Source organism: Mustela nigripes, chromosome 12, assembly GCF_022355385.1.
Source record: "Mustela nigripes isolate SB6536 chromosome 12, MUSNIG.SB6536, whole genome shotgun sequence".
Classification (NCBI taxonomy): Eukaryota; Metazoa; Chordata; class Mammalia; order Carnivora; family Mustelidae; genus Mustela; species Mustela nigripes.
The window spans coordinates 68,401,408-68,413,896 of record NC_081568.1 but is presented as its reverse complement, the minus strand read 5'-3'; positions in this window follow the sequence as shown (position 1 = coordinate 68,413,896).

Sequence of the window (12,489 nt, the reverse complement as noted above, 5' to 3'; positions counted from 1 at the left end):
TATAATATTCAAGTTGGTTTTACACCTACCCCAATTTTTTTTTAAGATGCCAACTGTTTTTTATTTTTATTTTATCATTTTTTAATTTTTTTATTTTTTAAATTTTTTTAAAAGATTTTTATTTATTTATTGAGAGAGAGGTAGTGAGAGAGAGCATGAGCGAGGAGAAATCAAAGGGAGAAGCAGACTCCCCATGGAGCTGGGAGCCCGATGCGGGACTAGATCCCAGGACTCCGGGATCATGACCTGAGCCGAACGCAGTCGTCCAACCAACTGAGCCACCCAGGCGTCCCATCATTTTTTAATTTTTTTAAATTTATTTTTTATTTTCAGCATAACAGTATTCATTATTTTTGCACCACACCCAGTGCTCCATGTAATCTGTGCCCTCTATAATCCCCATCACCTGGTACCCCGACCTCCTACCCCATGCCCCTTCAAAACCCTCACCCCAATTTTTTCAAGCTATTTTTGTTCACCAATCCTCTTTTTCAACCTTGGCCTATGTGTTTACCTGCTTCCTTTAATAGAGACAGCTGCCTTTAGGTGATTGCAAACAATGATTTACTTTACCTTACTATTAAACATCTTATTTATAAATTTTAAAAAGATGCTAAATATCATGAAAAGAGAAATTAAAGAATATGAGACAGGAGAGGAAGAAAGTTACATTCAGTTAACAAGAAAAGTATTGATGAACTGCATTTGAATTGGATCTTAAAGGATGAGAAGGGATTTTGAGATGCAGACTCCAATATGGGCCTACTCATGCCAGAGATTTATTGCGGGAAATACTAATGAAGAATAAAGAGTAAAGATGCAAGAGGAGATAGGGAGAGCCTCAGACCACGCTGCAGTCCTATTCCTTCTAAAAGGTTAGAAAGAAGGAAGATTAAGGGGCGCCTGGGTGGCTCAGTGGGTTAAGCCTCTGCCTTCGGCTCAGGTCATGATCTCAGGGTCTTGGGATCAAGTCCCGCATCGGGTTCTCTGCTCAGCAGGGAGCCTGCTTCCCTCTCTCTCTCTGCCTGCCTCTCCAACTACTTGTGATTTCTGTCAAATAAATAAAATCTTAAAAAAAAAAAAAAAAGAAGGAAGATTAAATAATAACAGCTTCAGGTGACGGTACCGTTCTGAGAAAGGCTCAGGCAGGATGGGGGCTCCTAAATCAAAGTTGCCAGATTGACAAATACTGCATAGGGCAGGAAACAGTCAGTACTCATAACCACCATGCTCAGTCACTGGCTGGGAGTAGCCCAGGGAAGTGTGGCCTGGGCATTTACAGGGTTGGCTCCTGCAGGTTTTCAGTTAAGTCAGCTCCCTGTGGCAGTTTCCCTTAAAAGAGATCTCAGTGATACATCTCAATGGCTACCCTAGGGAGTAAAGGCAATCAGGCATAGAAAGAGAAATTCCAAGATGTCTATGACAAATGGCAAGACAAGACTGTATGGAATACAGCATATGTGAAAAATAGAGATTAAAATAAATTTTAAAATATAGCCTGAGAACAAAATTTGAAAAACCCTGACTAATAAAATGGGGAGTTTAGATTTAATTATCTTTCACAATAATGACTTGGTATAAAGTTTAGTTTTCTAAACAGAAAAGTGATGCTGTCTGATTGTCTTATACAACAATACTGTAGAAATTCACAACATTGATTTTAGGTAGGCGGGAGACTGCAGTTCTAGCTTTATGTCTGGAGTTCAGGGCCTGGAGACGAAATTTAAATCACCCATTGCAAAGCGACAGTTAAAGTGTCAAGCTGAACAGTACTCATTAGAAAGAGCCCAGAGAAAAGAAAATGGAAGAAAATGACTTTGAAGAATATGTGTTTAATTATGAGAAATCACACTTCATGTGTTGAGGAATCTCATTTCCTATCTCATTTTTAAAATCTGAATTATTTTTTAAATCAAGAGATACTTTTCTCCTCTAATATAGAAGTTTAAATTTTTTTTTAATTTTTTATTTTTATAAACATATATTTTTATCCCCAGGGGTACAGGTCTGTGAATCACCAGGTTTACACACTTCACAGCACTCACCAAATCACATACCCTCCCCAATGTCCATAATCCCACCCCCTTCTCCCAAACCCCCTCCCCCCGGCAACCCTCAGTTTGTTTTGTGAGATTAAGAGTCACTTATGGTTTGTCTCCCTCCCAATCCCATCTTGTTTCATTTATTCTTCTGCCCAATAGAAGTTTAAATTTTTATTTAAAATTTTATATAAGGTGAGAACATAAGAAAATGATATTTTAGCACAGTTTAAAATTCATTAAATGACAAATGTACAAATACACTTCATATATATTTCATTTCCTTTCTTGAAGGTAATAATGGCACAAACGGACCCAAAGGGATGAGTCACCCACTGTAATTCATAAATGAATTGACAATATATGCATAAGGATACCTATCTGTAAGGTGCTTTTAATAAATCATTAACAATGGTATTCAAGTATACATATACCAGGTATACAGAATATCAAGAAATATATTGGTGAGGAAATAATAACTTACTGTTTAGTGCTGATTTTCCTCAACACTGATCTATGTCACACATGTTTACATACTTGCAGTACATGACAGTTTCTCCCCACCTCATCCCTGCCCCTTTGTGTTTGCCACAATTCTTTCTCCTCCTTTTTCTTCATCTTTCCCTTTGCTCATTCCTTTTTTTTTTTTTTTTTTTTTTTTTTTTTTTTTTTTTTTTACAGAGAGAAATCACAAATAGATGGAGAGGCAGGCAGAGAGAGAGAGGGAAGCAGGCTCCCTGCCGAGCAGAGAGCCCGATGCGGGACTCGATCCCAGGACCCCGAGATCATGACCCGAGCCGAAGGCAGCAGCTTAACCCACTGAGCCACCCAGGCACCCCTGCTCATTCCTTTTATTCCCATCTGCTCTTATGCAGTCTCTGAGTGATGCAGATCTGTAGAACTATATTTATCATCATCAAGAAAGGAATTATTGAGGCACCTTTTAGGACAAATTCATTCAGTTTATAAGCCTTACTCTTACCTAATAAATATATGTTTTTTCAGATCTTGGTCAAAATTATGAAATAAGGCAGGTAAAACAAACACCTAAAAGGCCCGAGGCTTACAATGAGGTCAGTAAACTTAAGAACTGCTGACGAGGGCCGAACTGGCCAAACTCCAGACCAAACAGTTGGGGTCTGAGGTAAATAACTTTCTTCTGGTTTTGAAATGGAGTTCTCACAAGCTGAAGAGGTACTGAGAACCATGTGAAGCTACAGCAGCCTTTTTTGTTGCTATAGGGCTGGGCCACTTAGAAAAATCTATTTTACTTCCTAAAAAAATCAAATCCAGCACCCTCACCTGCAGAGAGTAAGGGTTTCAGAAATAGCTGAAGTGAATTCCATGTTTGAATAACGGGAACCTGATACTTAATTCCCTGGCTGACTTGAGATGAGCAGTAAAAACTCATTCAATATGCATAGACTGTTGGCCATAGCTGCAAAATGTGATTGCATTAATACTGGAAGCTTGGCTATACGCATTGAAATGATTGCTGAGATTGTTTTAAAGGTCTTCATGCTTAAGCCAAAATGCTTTTCAGGTTCTCTCTTATTAGTCTAGCTGAGCTGTATGATTAAAAAAGTCAAGCAACCCTGCTTTCTCCTCTCTCTCTGCCTGCCTCTCTGCCTACCTGTGATCTCTGTCAAATAAATAAATAAAATCTTTTAAAAAGGTGGGGGAGGGGGCGCCTGGGTGGCTCAGTGGGTTAAAGCCTCTGCCTTCGGCTCAGGTCATATTCCCAGGGTCCTGGGATGGAGCCCCACATTGGGTTCTCTTCTCTGCGGGGAGCCTGCTTTCTCTTCTCTCTCTCTGCCTGCCTCTCTGCCTACTTGTGATCTCTGTCAAATAAATAAATAAATAAAATCTTAACAAAAAATAAGTCAAGCACCAAGTGTCTGCAAAGAATAAGGCATTACAGGTCTAAGGATTCCTGGTGCCACCGGCTTTCATTTGGCTATCACACAGACGGTATTATATAACCTCTTCAGTACAGGTGAAACACAAATTTAGTCCTGCAATCAGAGCTGAAGACAATCACATGCCTTATTTTTTCCCTTCCTTTAGGAATTTCACCATTCTAAATGATTAGAAATAATGCATTTTTTCTACACTTGAGCAGTTTTTTGAAGACCAAGATGTGAAAGTCATGATAACTCAAAATCTCGTTAATTTTTAACAAGTCAATTTGTGAAATTTTGATTAGGCAGGCATCCAGCTATAGAAGAACAAGAAGTGAAATACATTAAAGATTACTAAAATTGTTCACTTTAGCAAATGTTTTAAAAATTACTTTAGCCAGAAAAGAAGAGAAACCAGATGGACTACTGAAAAATTAATGTAGGTAGATTTAATTGCCCAGAGGTTCCTTCTTAAGCAAGAATATTGAATTGAAAGAAGCAAGATCAGTGGAAATCTTACTGAAATCCTGTTTGAAATAAAAACCTGATCTGAAATGTAAACAGTATGATGATTGTAAGTTACTTAACTTTTCAAATCTCTAATAATTGTAGTCTGAATTTAGGCTATTTTGCAGGTAATTAATGTTGTTCTTTTTTTTTTTTTAATAAGATTTTCTATTTATTTATCTGACAGACATAGATCACAAGCAGGCAGAGAGAGGAGAAAGCAGGCTTCCCGTGGAGCAGAGAGCCCGATGTGGGGCTCAATCCCAGGACCCTGGGATCATGACCTGAGCTGAAGGCAGAGGCTTTAACCCACTGAGCCACCCAGGTGCCCGAATTAATGTTGTTCTTGTTGTTTCACACAGACTGAAAGAAGCAGATGGATCATCCTCGACCTCTTGCTTCCCTTCAAACTACATTCAATCCATCAGCAAGGCCTATTTCCTCCTTAAAATACATTCTGAATTTCTACTTCTCTTCACTGGCATTGCTACTGTTCTTGTGCAAACAACATCTTCAGCCTGGGATGCCTGCCATGGCCTCCTGACTGCTCTCCACAGTCCCACTGTCCCCTACATTTTTGTATTTTCACAGAAGCCATATTAAAATTAATCAAATCGTGGTCCTGATTAGAACTCTTCAGTGATACACTTAGAATGAAGCCCATATCTATATACCATGTCTTCCAAGTCCCCAACTATTTGGTCTCTATCCATCTTCCTGACCACATCCTCTACCATTGCTCCCCTCCCTCACTTTTCTGCAGCTTCAGTGGACTTCCAAGATGCTCTAGACATGTTAGACTACTCCCCACTTCAGGGCATTCATTACACTTGTTCTTACCCCAGACCTCAATTCACCTTACTTATTGAGTTTCCACATATGTCACTTCCTCAGTCCCTCTAGCCTTCTAGATCCCTTTATCCTACTTTTTGTTTCTGGCACTTATCACCACATTACACTATTATCGTCTAGCTACTTCTTTCTATCTCTCTGTTCCATTAATATACACGTCAAGATAATAGGGGCCTTGTTCCTAGTTGTACTGACAACACTTAGGGTAAGGCCAGAAACACAGTGGGTGTTCAGTACATGCTAAATCAATAAATTAGAAAATGAATAAATAAAAGAAAGCTAGTAATTATTTTTTTAAAGACTTATTTTTAAGTTTTTTATTATATATTTGACAGAGAGAGAGAGAGAGATCACAGGTAGGCAGAGAGGCAGGCAGAGCAGGGAGAGGGAAGCAGGCCCCCCGCTGAACAGAGAGCCCAATGCTGTGCTTGATCCCAGGACCCTGAGACCTGAGTGGAAGGCAGAGGCTTAACCCACTGAGCCACCCAGGCACCCCTAGTAGTTATCATTTTTAAATAACCTTTAAACCAGCAAAACAGCATTTCTTTACCGTATAATGTCAAAGTTCTTATTCCAAAATCACCACCAGCAAAATGGTAATCTGTCAAGTGGTGTGATTCTATAATACAAAGTATAGGACTATCAATATGATATATATGAAGGTGAAGGTAAATAAGTCCGATTCTCTGTACAATTGGAGCCAATTTCTTAACCCATACCTTCTTGCTTGCTGTGGCCTGAAAAATCAGACTAGGCTAGACTGTCCAGCATGTGTTTCTTTTTCTTTTCTGCTTTTTCTATGATGTCATTAAATGTTTCTTTCTTTCTTTTTTTTTGGCAGGGGTCACTGTTTCTGCTGTGGGGTTTGGTTATTGCTACCGTTGCTAATACTGTTTTATTAGAGACTTTGATTTCACTGCACACATTAGGGGTTAATCCAAAGGAAGGTTTCAGAAGTTTTTAACCTTTGGTTAATCTTCTAGTTACTCCACGAGTTCTTACTAGTCTACCTGAGCAATGTAATAGAGGGTGGTAGCACACACACAACACAGACTAGCTGGGTTTGACTCCTAATTCAAATTACTTGCTAAATGATCTTTTCATAAATTTTTCACTCATAAAATACGAACAGCAATGATTATAATAATATACGCCTATGTATATATAGAGAGTTCTTGTGAGGGCTCAGTGAGTTAATAAATATAAATATAAAGCTCTCAAAACACTTCATAATATGAATATATAAATATAAATATATATATGAATATATAGAAGTATATATAATATATATAAATATAAAGCTCTCAAAACACTTCATAATATGAGCATTTAAAAATATTAATTTTGAGTTTCTTTTTGTATTACCTTTCCTAAATAGAATCGATTCCCATGCCCCACAGAAAGAAGAAGAATCCATATTAACTTCTACATCAAAGGATTTAGATTTGAAAAACTTGGCTTCTGCTGTCTATGAGAGATCATATAGCAAATGTTTCCACAAATCTTAAGTCCACAGAAGTACATATCTTCAAAACACAGTCACATTTCCAAGGAGTATATGGCTCTGAAGTAGAGGGTGACAACGATTCCATTTTCTATAAAGTAGGGACTGATTCTTCGCAGAAAGCCTCAACACTTTGCATAATCAATTTGACTGAACTGATTTGCTGTTTCAGTCACACAACTTGTCAACTGGGAAAAAGTGGAGCAAACTAGTTATATTTATAGTTGAGACCTATGTCACCTCATCCTTTGTTTCTTATGGCATATGCATACAAATCTTGTGATAATCAATGTAAACAGGCAGAGCATATTCTGGAATGTGTCTGAGGGAAAAATGAGATTGGCATGAAAATAATGAGATGAAAACAAAAGAAAACAGAAAGATAAAGGATATATTTTATTCTTAAGTTTTAAAGTAATTTTCAAATGTGACACTAGTCATCTATGTACGGGATTATGAGACATTCATTTGTTGATTTGGGAATCCTTAGGGTCCAATAACATAAATCTTCATCAAAAATATGGCGTGCCTGGGTGGCTCAGTCAAGCATCTGCCTTTGGTTCAAGTCATGATCCCAGAGTCTTGGGATGGATGTCCTGGGCTTCTTGCTCAGCAAGGAGAGTGCCTCGCCCTCTGCCTGCCACTCCCCTTCCCTGGGCTCTCCCCACAAATAAATAAATAAAATCTTAAAAAAAATAATGTGTTATTGAGGCACCTGGGTGGCCAGTCGGTTAAGCATCTGCCCTCAGCTCAGGTCATGATCCCAGGGTCCTGGGATTGAGTCCTTCATAAGGCTCCCTGCTTTGTGGGTAAGTCTGCTTCTCCCTCTGCCTCCCGCTGATCTCTCTCATGAATAAGTAAAATATTAAAAAAAATATGGTGTCAGTGATAAAATTTGTCCATGTATAGCTGCACAAATGTAGCTATGCACATGGCAGGGTGTTTTTTTAAAAAATGGACAAACCCTGGCTTAGCAGACAGAACTAAGGTTAGGAACTCTCTGAGTTGGTTGTGGTAGCTCGCTTAGGTAGTGTTACTAATGAATACAAGTATTCAACTCTACTTCATGAGCTTGAGTATGTAAGAAAGGTCACAGCCAATTTTCTTTTTTATCTTTTCTTTAAGTTTTACTTAACCTGACTTCAATCTGCTTAGGCTAATAGAAAATTTTATCTTAGCCATTATTAGTACTCCAGACTATGCCCTTGCCCAAGGGTATACAAAGATCCTAAATATCTTCACAATGAAGGATGTTTGAGAAGTCACTGCTAGCCCTGGTCTTTATTTGCCCAAGCCCACATACTTCTTAGGAGTGCAGTGGCTCCTAAAATTCTATCCTTTGCTTGTGTGTGAACAATCATCAGAGAAGATGCTGGGAGGGTTATTCAAATCTAACATCGGAAAAGGCATAGGACCATGTTATTCTGCCATTTTCAAATTTAATCCATAAGAATCAGGTAATTCCATTGTTAAACTAATCTAGGCCATAGAGAATGATAGAAAATAATTTTTATAAAGTCAGCATAAAAAAACAACAAAATGCAGCAAAGCCTGTTATAAAAAATTTATAGGCCCAAAGTCACAAATGAAAATAGATGAGAAATTTAAGTAAAAAAAATTCAGCAATATATGAAAATAATAATCTATGACCTATCAGCATTTACTCTAGGAAGGGAAGAACAGTTTAAATATCAGAAATATGTCATAATAAAGTCACTAACAAATTAACTGAGAAAATTGATAAAATCCACTCAATAAGTGCTTGAAGGCATTTAATAGAATTCAGCAGTGATTTATAAGAAAATTTCTAAGGAAAAGAAAAAGTATAAAATTTTTAAGGAATATTAGTTTTTTTAAAACAACAATGTAAACTTTATTTTTTATTTTTTTAAAAGATTTATTCATTTGACAGAATAGAAGAGAGAGAGAGAGCACAAGCACGGGGAGCAGGAAAGGGAAAGGGAGAAGCAGTCTCCCTGGTAAGCAAGGATCTCAGGACTCTGGGATCATGACCTGAACTGAAGGTAGCTGCCTAACCAACTGAGCCACCCGGGCACCCCAACAATATAAACTTTAAATGAAAAAATGTTAAAAGCAGAAATAAGACAGACAAATATGCCCATTACATTTCAACAATGAACTGCAGTTCAAGTGAATGCAGTAAGAGAAAAACAAGAGTATAAATGCAGGGAAAGAAGAACTAAAAGTTTGAACAAATATTTTTATGTTCACATGGAAGACTAAGGGGATATAGGGAAAAGTAGCTTTTTCCTTAGCACAATTGTTTTACTAGTTGATATAAGAATAGAATCCCTTCTTCGTATTTTCATAGATCTACCTTAGTGGCAGTTCTCATTAGAACTCTATAACTTTATTTTTTTCCTTTTATTTTAGTCTGATTTTTTAAAAATTTAAATTCAACTAATTAACATACAGTGTATTATTTGTTTCAGAGGTAGAGGTCAGTCTTATATAATACTCAGGGTTTGGTACATCATGTGCCCTCAATGTCTATAACCCAGTTACCCTATCTCCCTACCCCTCTCCCCTCCAGCAACCCTCACTCTTTTTCCTACAATGAAGAGTCTCTTATGCTTTGCCTCCCTCTTTGATTTCATTTTATTTTTTTCTTTTTCCTATATGATCCTATTTTGTTTCTTAAATTCCACATAAGAGTGAGATCATAGGATAACTGATTTTCTCTGACTTATTTTATTTAGCAAGAACTCTACTACTTTAATAGCATTTAACAGTGCCACTCATGCAAGCAGCTAGTTAATCACTTAATACTTCTTTTCCCCCCTTTTACAGACACTGAGCCCCCATACTGTCTAGTGTAGCAGTGTATAACTACTTTCGACTCATTTTGGAGTATCCAGTAAGAATGAAAACAAGCTGTTGGGTAAGAGCCCTGTAAAGCTCTTTAAAAGGGGCTGACTTGGCTGGGTCATCCAATTGTCCCCCCTTTCCCTTTTTAAATTTTTTAAATTTTTGATGCCTGGAATGTAGACATAATGGGAATGGATATACAGCTGTCATCTTGAAGTGAATTTGATTATTTGAGCTATATACTAAAAAGATGACAAAGATAAAGCTGCCAAATCCATTTCATGTGTGCCTACCTTTGCACATGGCCACAGCTATTTCATGATTTCTGTCAGGTGGGAACTTAACCTGTTAAATTAATCTGATATAATGCATCTTCAATCACTCTTCATCTTTGTAGGGACTTCCTAAGTATACATGTAACTGTGTCCATCTCCTGCTTAGAATACTTTATTGAAGTATTCTTATTGCTTAGAAGATAAAACTGAAATTCCCCAAACAGCCATCTACTATCCTCTATTATATGACACTTTCTTAAGTCTTCGGCTTTATCTTTATCCTGTCCCCAACTCAGATCCTTTCCCAACATATAAAATGACATGTAGACTTCTGAAAAGTCATGTGTGATTTTCTGAGCTCCACTTTGAAGCCCTGTCTTGCATGATTTAGGAAGCGTGTGAGGTCCTTTCTCAGTGGCTTTTATTTTTTATTACCTATTTATATTTTGGCTCTATTCTAATGAACAGTGGTGGTTTACTTGAATATAGATGTAATGTCTTTCTTTTTTCTATCTCCAGTTCCTCATACATTAATTGGAAAATATCAGACATGCCATAACTGTGTGTTGCATTACTGATTAAAACTTATATTAACTAAATGCCCAGGATGTTCTTCATTTATAGCTTCCTTACTCTGTCCATCAATATCTCCTCAAGATAGACCCAGAAAATCCTACTCCCTATGAGAATGTCTTTGCACAACATTCGTTGAGCACTTAGGATGTGCTGGATATAGTGTTGAACACCTTACATGTCTTTTCTCATACAACCTTAAAACAACTCAATGAGATAAGTTATATTATTATCCTCTTCATTTTGATTTGGAGAATCTCTAGATTTAGGAAAATAAATGAAAGGTCCCAGATTACAATGGTAGCTGAATGTGAAGGAAGAGTATGACTCCAGGGAATGACTAGAGCTGTATGTACCGCACTGCCTTCCAAATGTCGTTGCTAATTTTTCAGCACTAGAAACAAATGAGATCCAGGTTTTAGGTATAGCTCTACCCCTTGTTACTTATGTGACCTCAGGGAAATCACTTAAATGTATCAGTTCCTTCACTTGTAATATGGAGATAACAGTTATTCCATTTGGTGATTTGCTGTGAGAATTAAATGATTTGTTTGGATTATTCTAACTCACTTTTTCTTGAAATATGGGGTCTCCTATTTGTATTTTAAGGCATCCATTTTGAAGAACTTAGAAGATGGAACATTTTTTTTTCCAATAAAAATATTAGTTTTCTTTGATTTTTAGCACTGGATGTTTGAAAAATGCCAGCAAGTCAAGTGATACTCATTGTTCTGTGCTTCAACAGCAGGTTAATGGAGTAACCACAATGAAACAGCACCTGCTCCAGCCCTTATGAGGATTAACCAAATCCTCTCATAATTAAATGGGTCAGTTAATTATGCATGTTCAATGAAATGACAGAAATATTCCTATCTTAAAGTATTTCAGTTTAGTTGATTGCTTCACCTGAATTTTTATTTCCTGATAAACTCACTAAAAATTATTTTCATTTTCTGAGCAAAATATTTAGAATCTTACTAAGCCAAAATTACTTGCAGAAGGGGAAAATTCAATATCCAGGACTGACTGGGAAAGATGATTACTAGTAATGATGCAAATGTTCAAGAATGGTAACATTATGTGTATGGTTATGGAGAAAATCAGGAATTGAGCAATGCACAAATGAGATTTGCAATCATCACAAAGTCTTTTTGGGAAATGATGGAGCATCTGTTTTTAAGTACCACTAAGATTAACAAGATATATTCAGGTTGCAATCTACCAACTTTCAAAATAGTATTAAAGGTTAACACTCAAGTTTTTTAAGGGAAAGCAACAAGAAAATTTTGGATACATTGCCAAAGTAGGGCAATTGTTAGGAATATAACTGGCAATTTCATTAGGTAATTTGTAACAATCACCATTACTTTTCAACTCTGAGAGTTCTCAGCTGCAGTCTTTTTTAGCTTCTTTGCTAGAGATTCAGTGACTTGGACCTCAAAATCCATAAATGCAGATCTGTATCCAGCAGGCATGAAGTACCCTTCCTTTGTAATTATGGCATTATTACTTTAATAGAGGAAACAAGAATTTAACAATGACTAGCCTCCAGAGGAAGGAATTTGTTAATCTTTATAGCCCAAACCTAGACCGACAGCTCTCGAAAACATCTGCCATTACTGCCATAGTTCGAGGCAAGGTGATCAGGATCCTCAGCCATGCAGGATTTCAAGAACCGTTTTAGGACTTGTATTTATTTCATCTAGGGAAAATGCAACTTTTCAGCTGTTTCTTTTTACAACCAATCCAATCAGCAATGCCACTTCCATCTTTCAGGTCCCCAGCTCCTTCTAGCTTTGTAAGAGAAGGAAACTCTCAAGGATTAGCCTCTGAGAATTGGCCATGCATTACTCATGCATGTATTCACTACTGTTCGTTTTTAGCCTTACACTTCTTTCCATCAATTAAAACTCTGAAGGGTCAGATTTTATTTGTCTTTGCCTAACAAATGGCTTTCAATAGGCTATTTCTAAAAGGTCCCTCAATTTTAAGTTAAGTAGCAAATAAAA